This window comes from Triturus cristatus, chromosome 3_2 (genome assembly GCF_964204655.1).
Source record: "Triturus cristatus chromosome 3_2, aTriCri1.1, whole genome shotgun sequence".
Classification (NCBI taxonomy): domain Eukaryota; kingdom Metazoa; phylum Chordata; class Amphibia; order Caudata; family Salamandridae; genus Triturus; species Triturus cristatus.
The window spans coordinates 325,315,881-325,334,948 of record NC_140584.1 but is presented as its reverse complement, the minus strand read 5'-3'; positions in this window follow the sequence as shown (position 1 = coordinate 325,334,948).

Sequence of the window (19,068 nt, the reverse complement as noted above, 5' to 3'; positions counted from 1 at the left end):
GCTACACTAGCTACTTGCCAGGGTGGTGCATCAGGGGGTGCTGTCTAACCATACATGGGACATCTTTCCTCAAAAGAACAGTGGCCCACTTGACCACACTTAAAACAGGTCTTGGGACCTCTCTGAACAGGCTTATCTGTCAGGGCCCCTGCCCTCTTCTCAGGGGGAGGCAGGGAACCCTTCCCTTGGTCCCCTTGGGGATTACTTTGGGGCCCTTTCTGGAACTCCCTCTGTTTACACTTGTCCCCCCCACCTCTCTGCTGGGGACTCTGCCCACCTTTGGCGGAGTCTCCCATGTGACCCTTGTGGACCCGGGTACACACCCAGCGGTCCGCCTCCTCAGCTAGCTTCCTAGGGTTAGTTAGCCAGCTATCAAGAAGGTGCTGGCGTAGCTCTGGAAAACAATTACTTGACAAGTGCTCCCATGTAATCAAATCAAAGAGCTCCTCAAAATCATTCACTTTGCTACCCTTTACCAATCCATCCAATGCTCTGCAAAAAAAAGTGACATATTCTACCCAGGTACTGCCCTCCAACTTTTTCCAATTCCTGAACCTCTGCCTATACAGTTCAGGAGTCAACACACACCTGGACATCAATGCATCTTTCATGTGGCTGTAAGAATTATAGACTTCAGAGGGCAAGTCTAACAAGGTATCACGCCCCTCACTAAGAAACCGCCCCACAACCCTGCTCCCCAATCCTTCTCAGGGACCCGGTGGGAGGACAGACCTACCTCATAGGCCTTGAACCATTGCCCAATGTCATCATTTTTATAAAACTATTTCACCACATCCTAAGGAATATACACCCTTGGTTCAACAGGCATGACTGGTGTGCTGCCACCAGGGGGAGTAATCTCTGAACTGTCCAGCCCGAACTGCCAAGCCAGGTCATCCTTGAACCGGAAACAATCATCCTGGGAACGGTATCTGGGTAACACCCTTCATCAGACAGGCTAGTTTGAATCCAAAGGCAAAGTGAGCAAGGGACCCACGTCTGGGCATACCCTGCCAACTTAGGGCAAACAAAGTAAACACAAGGAGGTGATGGATGGAGCGCTGAAACTTTTCAGACACTCACCCCCAGTCACAGATCTGGGTTGAATCAGTCATCATTCTGTAGCTCACTGTGACACCCCAGTTCAGACCCAGCTATCTGCAAATCAGTCTTGACCCTGTGCCTCAAGGCAACAGTCCAGCCCGAAATGCCAAGTCAGGTCTTCCTTGAACTGGAAACAAGAATCCTGGGACAAGTTTCTGGGTAACACCCTTCTATCAGCCAGGCTAGCTAGAATCAAGTGGCAAAGAGAGCAAGGGACACATGTCCGGGCACACCCTGCCCACTTAGGGCGAACAAAGCAAACAAAAGGAGATGATGTACGGAGCGCTGAAACTTTTCAGACACTCACCTCCAGTCACAGATCCGGGTTGAATCCTTCATCATTCTTTAGCTCACTTTGCCAACCCAGTTCAGACCCAGCTACATGCAGATCAGTCTTGAACATGTGCCTCATGGGAACAATTCAAGGCCGAACTGCCAAGCCAGGTCTTCCCTGAACTGGAAACAAGCTTCCTGGGACTGGTTTCTCAGTAACACCCTTCATCAGCCATGCTAGCTTGAATCCAGTGGCAAAGTGAGCAAGTGACCCATGTCTGGGCATACCCTGCCAACTTAGGGCGAACAAAGCAAACACAAGGAGATGATGGATGGAGCGCTAAAACTTTTCAGATACTCACCCCCAGTCACCGATCTGGATTGAATACATCATAAATCTTTAGCTCACTTAGCCACCTCAGTACAGACCCAGCTAAGTGCAAATTAGTCTTGACTCTGTACCTCATGGGAACAGTCCAGCCCGAACTGCCGAGCCAGGTCTTCCTCGAACCGGAAACAAGCATCCTGGGACCGGTTTCTGGGTAACACCCTTCATCAGCCAGGCTAGCTTGAATCCAGTGGCAAGGTGAGCAAAGGACTCACGTCTGGGCATACCCTGCCAACCTATGGCGAATAAAGCAAACATAAGAAGATAATGGTGGGAGCGCTGAAACTTTGTAGACACTCACCCCCAGTCATAGATCTGGGTTGAATCCATTATCATTCTTTAGCTCACTTTGCAACCCCAGTTCAGACCCAGCTATTTGCAAATCAGTCTTGACTATGTGCCTCATGGGAACAGTCCAGCCCGAACAACCAAGCCAGGTGTTCCCTGAACCGTAAACAAGCATTCTGGGACCATTTTCTGAGTAACACCCTTCATCAGCAAGGCTAGCTTGGATCCAGTGGCAAATTGAGCAAGGGACCCACGTCTTGGCATACCCTGCCAACTTAGGGTGAACAAAGCAAACACAAGGAGATGATGGACGGAGCGCTGAATCTTTTCAGACACTCACCCCCAGTCACAGATCTGGGTTGAATCATCATCCTTCATTAGCTCATTGTGCCACCCCAGTTCAGACCCAGCTATATGAAAATCAGTCTTGACCCTGTGCCTCATTTGAACTGTCCAGCCCGACCTGCCAAGCCGGGTCTTCCTTGAACCGGAAACAAGCATCCTGGGACCGGTATCTGGGTAACACCCTTCATCAGGCAGGCTAGCTTGAATCCATAGGCAAAGTGAGCAAGGGACCCACGTCTGGGCATACCCTGCCAACTTAGGGCAAACAAAGCAAACACAAGGAGGTGATGGACGGAGCGCTGAAACTTTTCAGACACTCACCCCCAGTCACAGATCTGGGTTAAATCATCATCATTCTTTAGCTCACTGTGCCACCCTAGTTTAGACCCAGCTATATGCAAATCAGTCTTGGCCCTGTGCCTCATGGGAACAGTCCAACCTGAACTGACAAGCCAGGTCTTCCCTGAACCAGAAACAAGCATCCTTGGACCGGTATCTGGGAAACACGCTTCATCAGCCATGCTAGCTTGAATCCAGTGGCAAAAATAGCAAGGGACCCACGTCTGGGCATACCCTGCCAACTTAGGGCGAACAAAGCAATCACAAGGAGATGATGGACGGAGCGCTAAAACTTTTCAGATACTCACCCCCAGTCACCGATCTGGGTTGAATCCGTAATCATTCTTTAGCTCACTTTGCCTTCTCAGTACAGACCCAGCTATATGCAAATTAGTCTTGACCCTGTGCCTCATGGGAACAGTCCAGCCCGAACTGCCAAGGCAGGTGTTCCCGGAACCGGAAACAAGCATCCTGGGACAGTATTCTGAGCAACACCCTTCATCAGCCAGGCTAGCTTAAATCCAGTGGCCAAGTGAGCAAGGGACCCATGCCTGGCCATACCCTGACAACTTAGGGTTAACAAAGCAAACACATGGAGATGATGGACGGAGCGCTGAAACATTTCAGACACTCACCCCAGTCAAAGATCTGAGTTGAATCCATCATCATTCTGTAGCTCACTTTGCCACCTCAGTTCAGACCCAGCTATATGCAAATCAGTCTTGACCCTGTGCCTCATGGCAACAGTCCAGCCCGAAATGCCAAGTCAGATCTTCCTTGAACTGGAAACAAGAATCCTGGGACAAGTTTCTGGGTAACACCCTTCATCAGCTAGGCTAGCTAGAATCAAGTGGCAAAGAGAGCAAGGGACCCACGTCCGGGCACACCCTGCCAACTTAGGGCGAACAAAGCAAACAAAAGGAGATGATGTACGGAGCGCTGCAACTTTTCAGACACTCACCCCCAGTCGCAGATCTGGGTTGAATCCTTCATCATTCTTTAGCTCACTTCGCCAACCCAGTTCAGACCCAGCTATATGCAAATTAGTCTTGATCCTGTACCTCAAGGGAACAGTCCAGCCCGAACTGCCAAGCCAGGTCTTCCTTGAACCGGAAACAAGCATCCTGGGACCGGTTTCTGGGTAACACCCTTCATCAGTCAGGCTAGCTTGAATCAAGTGGCAAGGTGAGCAAAGGACTCACGTCTTGCATACCCTGCCAGCTTATGGCGAATAAAGCAAACACAACAACATGATGGTTGGAGCGCTGAAACTTTTTAGAAACTCACCCCCAGTCACAGATCTGGGTTGAATCCATCATCATTCTTTAGCTCACTTTGCTACCCCAGTTCAGACCCAGCTATATGCAAATCAGTCTTGACCATGTGCCTCATGTGAACTGTCCAGCCCGAACTGCCAAGCCAGGTCTTCCTTGAACCGGAAACAAGCATCCCGGGACCGGTATCTGGGTAACACCCTTCATCAGACAGGCTAGTTTGAATCCAAAGGCAAAGTGAGCAAGGGACCCACGTCTGGGCATACCCTGCCAACTTAGGGCAAACAAAGTAAACACAAGGAGGTGATGGATGGAGCGCTGAAACTTTTCAGACACTCACCCCCAGTCACAGATCTGGGTTGAATCCATCATCATTCTGTAGCTCACTGTGCCACCCCAGTTCAGACCCAGCTATATGCAAATCAGTCTTGACCCTGTGCCTCATGGCAACAGTCCAGCCCGAAATGCCAAGTCAGGTCTTCCTTGAACTGGAAACAAGAATCCTGGGACAAGTTTCTGGGTAACACCATTCTATCAGCCAGGCTAGCTAGAATCAAGTGGCATAGAGAGCAAGGGACACACGTCCGGGCACACCCTGCCAACTTAGGGCGAACAAAGCAAACAAAAGGAGATTATGTACGAAGCGCTGAAACTTTTCAGACACTCACCCCCAGTCACAGATCTGGGTTGAATCCTTCATCATTCTTTAGCTCACTTTGCCAACCCAGTTCAGACCCAGCTATATGCAAATCAGTCTTGACCCTGTGCCTAATGGGAACAGTTCAGCCCAAACTACCAATCCAAGTCTTCCCTGAACCGGAAACAAGCATCCTGGGACCGGTTTCTGGGAAACATCCTTCATCAGCCAGGCTAGCTTGAATCCAGCGTCAAAGTGAGCAAGGGACCGACACCTGGGCATACCCTGCCAGCTAAGGGTGAAGAAAGCAAACACAAGGAGATGATGGACGGAGCGCCGAAACTTTTCAGACACTCACCCCCAGTCGTAGATCTGGGTTGAATACATCATAATTCTTTAGCTCACTTAGCCACCTCAGTTCAGACCCAGCTATGTGCAAATTTGTCTTGACCCTGTACCTCATGGGAACAGTCCAGCCCGAACTGCCAAGCCAGGTCTTCCTTGAACCGGAAACAAGCATCCTGGGACCTGTTTCTGGGTAACACCCTTCATCAGCCAGGCTAGCTTGAATCAAGTGGCAAGGTGAGCAAAGGACTCACGTCTTGGCATACCCTGCCAACTTATGGCGAATAAAGCAAACACAAGAACATGATGGTCGGAGCGCTGAAACTTTTTAGAAACTCACCCACAGTCACAGATCTGGGTTGAATCCATCATCATTCTTTAGCTCACTTTGCTACCCCAGTTCAGACCCAGCTATATGCAAATCAGTCTTGACTATGTGCCTCATGGGAACAGTCAAGCCCGAACAACCAAGCCAGGTGTTCCCTGAACCGTAAACAAGCATTCTGGGATCAGTTTCTGGGTAACACCCTTCATCAGCCAGGCTAGCTTGGATCCAGTGGCAAATTGAGCAAGGGACCCACGTCTTGGCATACCCTGCCAACTTAGGGGGAACAAAGCAAACACAAGGAGATGATAGACGGAGTGCTGAATCTTTTCAGACACTCACCCCCAGTCACAGATCTGGGTTGAATCAGCATCATTCATTAGCTCACTGTTCCACCCCAGTTCAGACCCAGCTATATGAAAATCAGTCTTGACCCTGTGCCTCATGGGAACTGTCCAGCCCGAACTGCAAAGCCAGGTCTTCCTTGAACTGGAAACAAGCATCCTGGGACCGGTATCTGGGTAACACCCTTCATCAGGCAGGCTAGCTTGAATCCAAAAGCAAAGTGAGAAAGGGACCCACGTCTGGGCATACCCTGCCATCTTAGGGCGAACAAAGCAAACACAAGGAGGTGATGGATGGAGCACTGAAAATTTTCAGACACTAACCCCCAGTCACAGATCTGGGTTGAATCATCATCATTCTTTAGCTCACTGTGCCACCCCAGTTTAGACACAGCTATATGCAAATCAGTCTTGGCCCTGTGCCTCATGGGAACAGTCCAACCCGAACTGACAAGCCAGGTCTTCCCTGAACCAGAAACAAGCATCCTTGGACCGGTATCTGGGTAACACGCTTCATCTGCCATGCTAGCTTGAATCCAGTGGCAGAGTGAACAAGGGACCCACGTCTGGGCATACCCTGCCAACTTAGGGCGAACAAAGCAAACACAAGGAGATCATTGACGGAGTGCTGACACTTTTCAGACACTCACCCCTAGTCACAGATCTGGGTTTAATCCATCATCATTCTTTAGCACACTTTGCCACCTCAGTCCAGACACAGCTATATGCAAATCAGTCTTGGCCCTGTGCCTCATGGGAACAGTCCAACCCGAACTGCCAAGCCAGGTCTTCCCTGAACCGGAAACAAGTATCCTGGGACCAGTTTCTGGGTAACATCCTTCATCAGCCAGGCTAGCTTGAATCCAGTTGTAAAGTGAGCAAGGGACCCAGGTCTGGGCATACCCTGCCAACTTAGGGCGAACGTAGCAAACACAAGGAGATGATGGATGGAGCGCTGAAACTTTCTCAGACACTCACCCCTAGTCACAGATCTGGGTTGAATCCATCATCATTCTTTAGCTCACTTTGCCACCCCAGTTCAGACCCAGCTATATGTCAATCAGTCTTGACCCTGTGCCTCATGGGAACAGTCCAGCCCGAACTGGCAAGCCAGGTCTTCCCTGAAGCAGAAATAAGCATACAGGGATCGGTTTCTGGGTAACATCCTTCATCAGCCAGCCTAGTTTGAATCCAGTGGCAAAGTGAGCAAGGGACCTACATCTGGGCATACCCTGCCAACTTAGGGCGAACAAAGCAAACACAAGGAGATGATGGACGGAGCGCAGAAACTTTTCAGACACTCACCCCCAGTCACAGATCTGGGTTGAATCCATCATCATTCTTTAGCTCACTTTGCCACCTCAGTTCAGACCCAGCTGTATGCAAATTAGTCTTGACCGTGTGCCTCATGGGAACAGCCCGGCCTGAACTGCCAAGCCAGGCCTTCCCTGAACCAGAAACAAGCATCCTGGGACCAGTTTCTGGGTAACACCCTTCATCAGCCAGGCTAGCATAAATACAGTTGCAAAGTGAGCAAGGGACCCAGGTCTGGGCATACCCTGCTAACTTAGGGTGAACAAAGCAAACACAAGGAGATGATGGACGGAGCTCTGACACTTTTCAGACACTCACCCCCAGTCACAGATCTAGGTTGAATCCATCATCATTCTTTAGCTCACTTTGCCACTTCGGTTCGGACACAGCTATATGCAAATCAGTCTTGACCTTGGGCCTCATGGGAACAGTCTAGCCCAAACTGCCAAACCAGGTCTTCCCTGAACCGGAAACAAGCATCCTGGGACTGATTTTTGTTAACACCCTTCATCGGCCGGGCTAGCTTGAATCCAGTGCAAAGTGAACAAGGAACCCAAGCCTGGGCATACCCTGCCAACTTAGGGTAAACAAAGCAAACACAATGAGATGATGGATGGAGCACTGAAACCTTTCAGACACTCACCCCCAGTCACAGATCTTGGTTGAATCCATCATCATTCTTTAGCCTCACTTTGCCACCTCAGTTCAGACCCAGGTATTTGCAAATCAGTCTTGGCCCTGTGCCTCATGGGAACAGTCCAACCCGAACTGACAAGCCAGGTCTTCCCTGAACCGGAAACAAGCATCCTTGGACCGGCATCTGGGAAACACGCTTCATCAGCCATGCTAGCTTGAATCCAGTGGCAAAGTGAGCAAGGGACCCACGTCTGGGCATACTCTGCCAACTTAGGGCAAACAAAGCAAACACAAGGATGTGATAGACGGAGCGCTGAAACTTTTCAGACACTCACCCCCAGTCACAGATCTTTAGCTCACTTTGCCACCTCAGTTCGGACACATCTATATGCAAATCAGTCTTGACCCTGTGTCTCCTGGGAACCGTCCAGCCCGAACTGCCACGCCAGGTCTTCCCTGAACTGGAAACAAGTATCCTGGGACGGGTTTCTGGTTAACACCCTTCATCAGCTAGGCTAGCTTGAATCCAGTGCAAAGTGAGCAAGGGACCGAATTCTGGGCATTCCCTGCCAACTTAGGACAAACAAAGCAAATGCAATGAGATGATGGACAGAGCGCTGAAACTTTTCAGACACTCAGCCCCAGTCACAGATCTGGGTTAAATCCATCATCATGCTTTAGCTCACTTTGCCACTTCAGTTGAGACCCAGCTATATGCAAATCAATCTTGACCCTGTGCCTCATGGGAACATTCCAGCCCGAACTGCCAAGCCAGGTGTTCCCTGAACCGGAAACAAGCATCCTGGGACCGTTTTCTGGGTAATATCCTTCATCAGCCAGGCTAGCTTGAATCCAGTGGTAAAGTGTGCAAGGGGCCAACGTCTGGGCATACCCTGCCAACTTAGGGTGAACAAAGCAAACACAAGAAATGGCATGGTGAGCAAAAAAACGATGGATTTAGGCCCAGATCTCTGTATTGGGGTGGATGTCTGACATTGTTCTTCATCCGGTCCATCAATTGTTTTTTTTTGCATTTGTATGTCCAGACGTGGGTTCCGTGCTCTCCATGCCACTGGAGTCAAGCTATCCTGGCTGATAAGGGGTGAAACCCCGAAACCTGTCCTAGGATGATTGTTTCCAGTCCAGGGAGGACCTGGCTTGGCTGGACTGTTCCCATTGGGTACAGGGTCAAGACTGATTTGCATATGGCTAGGTTCAAACTGGAATGGCATGGTGAGCTAAAAAAACGATGGATTCAGGCCCAGATCTCTGTACTGGGGTGAATGAATGACATTGTTCTGCAGTCTGTCCATCAATTGTTGCATTTGCGTTTGTTACCCCGAGTGGGACAGATATGCCCAGACGTGGGTCCTCTGCTCTCCATGCCACTGGAGTCAAGCTATGCTGGCTGATGAGGGGTGAAACCCTGGAAGCGGTGCTAGGATGCTTGCTTCCAGTCCAGGGAGGACCTACCTTGGCATTTCGGGCTGGACTGTTCCCATTGGGCACAGGGTCAAGACTGTTTTACATATGAAGGAATTAGGCCCAGATCTCTGTACTGTGGTGAATGTATGACATTGTTCTGCATTCTGTCTAACAATTGTTGTTTTTGCATTGTTCATGGAGTTCAGCGGAATCTCTGAGAGTTTTTTTGTAACTCTGGAATTTCATGGAGCAAAACTGCACAAGTTCTGTCCAGACCTACTGTTGATTTGATGGATTCTGCTATGTGGATTAGCGAGGGCAGTACATCAGATTTGTTGCGCATAGGTCTTTGTTCTTCATGGGATGATACATGGATGCATGCATGGGACACATGTAAATGCCACCTCATGTAACTGAGCATACAAGATTGTTTAGTTCCCCATCTCCCCTACTACCAAAGGAGAATATTTGGAACTTTCAACCGTGGTATAGGCCTCTTTAATGCTTCTAATGGTGGAGCTGTAGGGCAGCTGCCTTACCTCGAGATATGAACCTGCTGGCCCTCCCCGTAATACCTACACAAACGCAAGTGCAGTAATAAATACCTAAAAGGACAATAATTGAAATCCTAAGGATATCTGTGTTACCCTGAAATTGGACCAATATCCCTAAACCTCAGGGTATTGCCTTGAGATTCACGGTATGCTTAAAGTCATCCACTCTTTCAAAGCGGGTCTGCCTCTGTGCAACTGCCTTTTTTCTATATTAAAGACTCAAACACAAACAGGCTTTTAATGCCCTATTATGGACAGCAGACTTCGAGATCTGCATGAGGCCCAAAGTCCTGCTATGGATGTTTTCAATATTGATATTCATTCCTAAAAGAAAAACAGTGTGCATAAAAGTGGGGAGATGACTTCAGTTCACATCCACCTCATGGGGAGTCTGACCTACTCCCAGAATCAGGCACCACATTTCTCCTCCTTCAAAACTTTGTTGTGAATTGTGGTAGCCCTAAAAAAACAGAAAGAAACGTTATATAACCCAAAAAACGTTAAACTGCAAAATAACATAAAAATCATTAATCCATAGCCTATGCAGCAGTCATTTAGACACAACTCCATTTATCACTGAAAGCAGTGGGGCATACCTAATCCCTCTGACTTGAAGCAAGCAAGTAAGGCAAACCAGCCTGACATTATTTAAAGCATTTTTTGAAGGTCACCCAACCTGAATTAAAAAAAAAAATACATACATTTGCTTAAATGACCTAGATTCTGATTTGCTCTCTTGAAATATTCTTGTACTTTGATGTTGTGCCAACCAAGCTTAACTTTCCTTTGGAACATTGGGGCTTTGCCCACCACAAGAACATTTTAAGAAAGAAATGCCAAAATTATGTATTTTACTGCACAATTTTTCTATCTACAATGCCTAGATGTTAGAAGTATTTCAACAAACACTTGCTTTCTCGCTATTCTTCTTCTTTCTCTAATGACTATCAACTGCCATAGAAGGAACAGGGAAGAAAGATAAAAAATACACACATTTTGCGATATCAGGCATGGTTTGTCAGATTTAACATCATATAATATGTATTTACTGATTAGTCTCCATTTACTTAGTATATATCAATAATGAACGGAATGTTTTACAAGAAATCAGCTTTTCACTATCACATGTTTAATATTTTAGAACATGGGGGTGTATCATGATTCAATTTTTTTGCGCGGCACTGGTGAGGTAAGGATTTATATGTCCCTTTTTGGTGGCTTTAGGGCATACATTATGTCAAAATATCTCAAAAGTTGTGTATGTTTTTCTGACAACAAAGGATCACTGACATAATATTGATCATACAAATATCGATATACACAAATATCGGAAATTTAATTTTGATAACAAAAATATCGACGCCATATATTTAACTCTTAAAACCACTCATATCAAACAGACAAATATCATTTACAAAAATCTATTTTTAAAAATTATACTAAACCAATCAATAAAACAACACTATAAAACTTTAACCAATAAAATCAAACAAACAATTAAGCCAACAATATAAAAGCCACACTAAATAAAACAACTAAATGCTCCCAAAACGATAAACGCTGCCAGATTCTCACAATAAGTTATTAAAACAGATAAAAATCATCTCTGCAACTACAAATTCATGTAAGATATATATATATTTAGACAGAAAATGTACTGTTATTAACCTTAAATATAATGTAAAAAATAAATTGTAACACCCTCTGTAACTTTTATTTTTACATAGACTAACTAAAGGAAAAGAAAAACAACTTCCAAATCAACAATTTGCCTGTAAATATCAACTATGGCAATGCACCAAGAATATATAATAAAGAAAGTATGTATACATATCAATTTAAAAAGGTCTCCCAACCAATTACCAAAAAAAAACCTGAGTCCCTAAACCTCGACAAACTTGAAACAAAACACCATACTTAATTAATATAACTTTTTTGTTCTTTTTCAACAGAAAATGTAGTGCATGCTCCACGTTAACACAAGGGGAAAAAAAGGCTTCAAAACCTTGAAAAGAAGCTCAACAAAACATAAAAGTAAGTAAATGCATAGCAGGTAACTGCATATTTTAAAACTATTATTAACAAATATGCAAAAGTGTTTAACCTTTGACAGAAACATTGACAGAAGAGACTAAATATATCACTTCCCAAATAGGGAAACAATTATTAAACCATATGGGCTGGAGCTACAGCCAAGAAAGCAAATAAACTGAAAATGTACTAAATATTTTTCAAATGCATGCTATGGAAGGACAACTACAAAAGATACTTTTTAATAAATGTCAAAGAGCACAATTGCACCCCCAAAATGTTACAGAAATGGAAGTTAGAGAAATCTTAAAAGATATAAGAGTGGCAAGCTCCCTGGACTCTAGAAGCAACATCCTATAAAGCATACTACCAAAGGTTCTCATATATGTAACAGGCCAACTACCACTTACCCCTCTTTAAAAAGCTTAATTACACACACTAAAAATCCATCAGCAATACCCCACCTGCTCCTAGAACACACTGAAACATAGATATAAGGGAGCATTTAAAAATAATGCAAAACTAGAGCCCTTCCTTTTATGTGACAATTTAAATAAAGAAAAATGAATCCTAATTTTCTCAACAGCAAACAAGTAATGAAACTTACCCAATGCCAAATTTGGATGTGTGCAAAAATCATTCACCCAAATATACACCATGCATGGTGAATACGAAAACATCAATATTCCTTTCATATATGTTTTAATACCAAATAAACATAGCAGCACCTACTATGAACGCCACAATAATAAAAATCAACACACAAACAAGTACTACAGCAAAAAGATGAACATAGACTTTGGGTAAGCTATGATTCAGACAATTCTAAAAACTATACCCCCCACACAGCCATACAAGGCTGCTACTATCACTTTAATAGAAGTATATGGCAACACCCCCAAAATCTACACTAAGGGGCGTATTTATGTGAGCTCTGGGTCACTTTTACACCAGGTAAAGAGGTACATGCATAACGTAGGGCTCTCATAAAGATTTAGAAAGCCACAAAAAGCCATGCAAAGTCATCCTGCATGGCTTTGAATGGTCTCATAAATCATGAGTAAGGAGGCGCAAATCGCTGCGTCGTGTTACTCTGCACCCGGGAGGCATTCCATGGACATTGTGGTGGGTTTACCCATGCAACATCCATGGAATTTGACGCTGCCCCAGATTTACAAAAACATGCAAACCTGGGGAAGCTCCAAATCTGTACGCCTCCTGAGGTGAGGCGTAACGAAGATAAATAACTTAATTTCTCCTCGTTTTTTCTTCTTTCCATGTGTGCTGCATTCTACAGCACACATATAAAGAGGAAAACACCTCTTAGGATTATTCTTGTGCAGGAAGGTACCCCTTCCTGCACAAAAATTACTTTTTCTGCAATGGAGGCACCCTTGCATCATGGTGCAAGGGTGCCTACATTGGCGCTAAGCTGCCAAAACGGAACCAGTGCCAGCAAAAAGGACAGAAATGCACCTTATTGCTTTAGTACGGTACATTCCTGCCCTTCCATGTTGGCATAGGGCAGCACAGCAAGGTATCTTGCAACGCTGCCCTATGCCAAAATGTCATAAATGAGGCCTTAAGTGTAGAATACTCCACTGACAGCCAATTTGCATCAAAATCAAAATAATAATAGCACTTGCCTACGTCCCTGTCACAAAGGCAGTCAACTACTATAACTTACTAAAGGAAAGCCCTTTCTACCAACAAAGTAAAGACAATTTAGTCCCCTTATGGACTAATATGAAGATACAGGGATTGGCAAGATGCATCGGTCAAGACACAGACGCCAACCCAAGTATCAGATATCACCGTGGAATGTCTATAATAGCACCTTGACACAAGAAGCTAAAACAAACAACGCAATGGAAGAATAGCACAATGTCTTCTAATCCACCCTAGGTAGAGCTCAACCTACATTATACAAATTTATTGAGGCATGACAAAACGAGCAAAGCTACCAAGTACTAAGAATAGAGAAATCAGAAGTCAAACTCTTAATAAATCATAAAGGACTATATTACTTAGAAATGATAGCCAAAAGTATATTAGAAATTAAATATAAACCTACCAAAAATGTCAAAAACTACAACGAACTTGAATCTAACAAATCAAACCGCACAGATTTCCTTAATAAAGAAAAAAGCCATATACTCCCATAGAAATCACTTGGGAACAAAAACCTGTCAAACAAACATTAAACACCCACCTGCATAATAGATTACAGTCCCAAAATACAAATACACAGCACCTAATCATCATAATATAAAAAAATCACATAATTCACCATAAAAGATTCATACATTTACATTACTTTTTAAAAAATGCTAAATTACAAAACAGTGCAAAACACTATCAAAAACACATCTAATTATACAAAAAACACTAAAATAACCCTATACCCAACTTTTAAACTTGAATCCTAAATCCTCCTACCATCACAACTCTTAAAAAATCCTTAGAAAGCTCCTACCTATTTTGACAAACAGCAGCACCTTACCATGCCTTGATACTTGTATGAATGACCCAAAATAACACAGACTACAAAAAATGCTTTGCAAATGTTACAAAAAATATAATACATTTTAAAAAATATGAAACTTGTCAAACAAAGTTGTAAACATATTTTAAAAATTTCTTACTGCGGAGAAGATTTGCAGCTTTAGGACTAAAGTTTGTAACAGCATGACAAAGATCACAATATTATGTGGTCCTATTATTTCTGCAGGCGCGTGGAAGAGCTCTGTAAACAGGATTTCAAATCATAAAGACCCTACAAGGTCATCCAATTCATGGGTTATTTCAGTCTTACATACTATGGACTGATGCCCAACACAGACCAATGAGAGACAATTTCATGTCAAAAGTAGGGCTGCCCAAATCGGTATAATTCATATTAATTGATTTAAAAGTAAAGTAAAGTGTTTCCGTGAATCACTGATTATCCTAAAATCTAGCATAAATCACTGGACTGGTGCCTACTGAAATACCAGCTTTAATTAATTTAGCAAAGTCAAATATCCACACTGAAATTGTAGGAAAATAAATACTATGAAGGCCAAGATTTCAGTTTGGAAAAATAATCTCCATTCTCCAAACAAAAGCTTATCTTAAAATGTCCTGAAAACTAGCCTTTCATATTTAGTAAATAGATGTTTTGTTCCCAATTATCACTTTCTGATTTTCATCAAGAGCTCACATGTATGAGTAACACAAATGGGGAGATAATGCCTTCATTGCTTATGTATCACGTTATTAAACCAAAGATGCCCTCAAAATGTCAAGAAGTACAACCAGAATACTAGTGTCAGTATTAGACCCAGGGTGGGCATGATCACATGCTCCAAATAGGGCAGGATTTACTAGCATTACATCAAAGCCAGAATTGTGGCAGGGATTGTCATTTTAATGCAATGGATGCCCATAAAATACCAGAATTAACCAATAGTATGAAAGTGGTGGGCATCTTGATGACATGAATGATCACTGTGAGAAAGAGCCCCATTGTGCATGCTTATCCCCATTTTTTGGACTGATGCTGCTGGTTGTTTGACTCTATGCACTGGGACACGGCTAATCAAACCTCAGTGTGCTAGTTTTCTGAGGCCTAAAATAGGGTGAAAATGGTTAACTCATCATTGGCATATATACCTTTCCTATAAGGCAATAGGTTATGGTTCAGAAATATACCTGTGTCATGGAAAGATAAATGCCTCCTCTGGACAGCAACACTTATTTTGCTATCCACTAGTGTGAAAAGGAAAACACGGCTTCAGGCCTACCATTGTAGCCTGACTACTGCAGATTAAACCTGCTTTTCGGCTAATCAAAATACATTTTTTGACTGGATAAAAACAATTCTTTTAAATATTAATAAGTCATCTGTATGTAGGTCTATTAGCTTTCAAGGTAGGCTGAATGGTATTTAAAAGTAGAAAAGTGGGACATGTAAAATGCAATGTTGCCATGTCCCTACAGTGACAAGCCGCCAAAAGTTATTTTTTACTGTGGAAGGCTCTGACTGTCCTATTGGTAAAACTAGAGTACAGATTTATATATTAGTTTTGCTTCCTCAAGTTTGTAACAAGCTGGAGAAATGGTTCAAACACTATTTTTAATATTTATTAAAAATCCAATTTAGTGTTGAAGTTGAAGTTTTAATAAATCTTTATGAAATGTAACTGCTAGAAAGTTTCCTGTTCCCTGCCTGAAGCTCCTGGAACTCAATTTGCATTAGCCTGCCAGCAGGTGCCCCTTCCAGTGCTTGACCTTAATGAGGTGCAAAAAGAGAGCAATAAATTAGGCCTGGTTACAGGATGGGCTGGATGTGAAGAATGTGATACATATCAGCGCAGGAAGGGCCATTGAGGAGTTCCAGCAACTTCATCAGCGTGTAAGGGACAAAGGTAAGGCATATCCATTCTTAGTTTAGTGGAAGGGGAGACTTGAGGAAGGAAAGCCTTTGTTCTTTAGCCCTTCAGTATCCAGTTGGGTACCAGCCCTGTAGAAGCCGGAACCGGCCCTAGAATCAGTTTGGAATAGCTGAGGAGGAGTCAGTTGGCTGAAATCCTGTGTGGGTAGAGGGTCATCCCAAGATACAAGAGGCTTTTTTCTTCAAAAATCAATTGACCAGCTACAATTTGACCTGGACTGGATCCTGCTGGAGTAAGCCCTGCCCCTCAATTTCCCGTTTCACCTCCTGCTGCTTTGACATATGTGGCATAGTCAGACATTATTTTTACAGCTCCCTCCTTAGGATGTAGTACACCAGTGCCCTCTTTAATGTCATTCCTTCCCAGCTGCGACCCAAGTGTGACACTTTCAGCCTTCTTTGCAGTACACTTCATTTCTCTCCTCCTTGCTTTGCAATGTTTCTCCATTTAGACACATTGCCAGTTCAATGTGCTCACCCACACCGACATTGTACTGCACTAAGATGGGCCCACCAGGCTCATACACCATCTATCCTACCAACAAACACACATGGTCCTCTAGTATGCATTACTTGCGTTCACCCCCAGCCGAGTATGAATTTGTACATGACATGTGGTAGGGTGGACTCTACCATGGCAGCCAACACCTGTGTGCTCTCACTCCACACATCAGGACAGCTGTGTGCTATATACTTTCATGCTAGTGACTATACATGTGGCTAGTCACATGTTCCAATTTGGTGATACTTCTCACATGCACCACACCTGCCCCCCACCTCTTAGAATGGGAAGTTATTCTCTGACAGACCCATTCCATTCCATTGTTTTACAGTCCAGGTTTGGCTGAATGGGCCTAGTATGGCATTGTCATTGTCAGGTTGGGCAGGGTTCAAGTATCCATGTATGATGTGCTGTTCCAGTCCATGTTTGTTTGTTTGCCTGTGGGCTTGTAGTCCTGGTCACTCATGGAATACATTCCAGTAGATGTCCCAGTATACAGTGATGAACCTGGACTGGTGCTGCACATAAAACAAGAAATGGACAAACATGACGGAGCTTGACTGAGCTGTACAACATGTGCCTGGGCAGTATGACTTACATTTATGTGATGTATGACAGAACATGATAAGATTCCTACCCTTTTCCTTACACACATTGCAGTGCAGCACAGGGACATAGCTTGCTACGCTGCACAAAATTACCGTTTCGAGAATATTGCCACTTGTTAGCACTCACCCTGTAGGTCTTGCTGGTGCTCGAAGCCAGCACATTCCTATTCTGCCCCTCCTGCCACCAACTCTGCTGGGATGAATGATGACCCCTGCTCCTCTAAGGCATCCAGCTCCTCAGGGTCCCCTGGTCCTTCTGCTCTGGTCCATTTGGCTGCCCTCAGTTTCTTGGCCAGTTACTCCTTAATCCTATGCTTATAATCATGCCAGCGCTTCTTGCACTCTGACACTGTCCTTTTGGCTTGCCCGACACTGTCAGTATTGTCCACTATGGACTGCCAAATGGCCTGTTTCTTCCCTAATGGCAATACGGAGGTGATAAAGAGTTGATGTTCATACCTTATCACCTCTATTACCAGAATTTCATTCTACACTTCACTAAAATTACCTTTTCTGTTTCACTTACCCTAGGAGTCTGTCTGGACATCCTGGCTGGTTCTGGGGTTGTTGGGGTTGTTGCCCTGAGTGTTGCTGCCTGCTTCCTTCTCCATTTCTTCCTTTTGAGGTGTGAGAATTCTTTTTTTTCAAATGTGTCACTTATCTTAAGGGGTTTGTTATGCATGTTGCACTCCAATGTGGTGCAAAGCTGCATTGTGGCACGTAAACCTCTTGTCACTTTGGCTGCACGTGAGTCCATTTTCTCTGCGGCATCCGTCCCATGAATGCGTCAAAAAAGTTTGACGCACCATAGGAGCTTACAATATGGTGCACCGTGGATGTATGTCGTTACAACGCACACTTTTACAACGCATGCACTTACAACGCAGTTTTTACAACGCACAATCCATTACAACGCATGACATTACAACGCAGGACACTACAACGCATTTTTAAAAACTACCTTTACAACGCATTCCATTACAACGCATACTACCATTACAACGCATACCATTACAACGCATAATATTAAATTGCATTTAAGGTAAGTATTAGATAGTACAGGGGTAAAAATTACTTTTCAAAATCCAGGGGGTGCAACAGTAGGGTAAGTGTTGGATAGTATAGGGGTAAAAATTACTATTCTAACTCCAGGGGGTGCAACAGTAGGGTAAGTGTTGGATAGTATAGGGGTAAAAATTACTATTCTAACTCCAGGGGGTGCAACAGTAGGGAAAGTGTTGGATAGTATAGGGGTAAAAATTACTATTCTAACTCCAGGGGGTGCAACAGTAGGGTAAGTGTTGGATAGTATAGGGGTAAAAATTACTATTCTAACTCCAGGGGGTGCAACAGTAGGGAAAGTGTTGGATAGTATAGGGGTAAAAATTACTATTCTAACTCCAGGGGGTGCAACAGTAGGGTAAGTGTTGGATAGTATAGGGGTAAAAATTACTATTCTAACTCCAGGTGGTGCAACAGTAGGGTAAGTGTTGGATAGTATAGGGGTAAAAATTACTATTCTAACTCCAGGGGGTGCAACAGTAGGGAAAGTGTTGGATAGTATAGGGGTAAAAATTACTATTCTAACTCCAGGGGGTGCAACAGTAGGGTAAGTGTTGGATAGTATAGGGGTAAAAATTACTATATTATGCGTTGTAATGGTATGCGTTGTAATGGTAGTATGCGTTGTAATGGAATGTGTTGTAAAGGTAGTTTTTAAAAATGCGTTGTAGTGTCATGCGTTGTAATGTCATGCGTTGTAATGGATTGTGCGTTGTAAAAAATGCGTTGTAAGTGTAGTGCGTTGTAAAAGTTGCGTTGTAAAGGTTGTTCCCCGTGCACCGTATCGTAATTATGACGTGTGCATGGCATTTACAACTGTTGCACCGCAGCTCAACTTT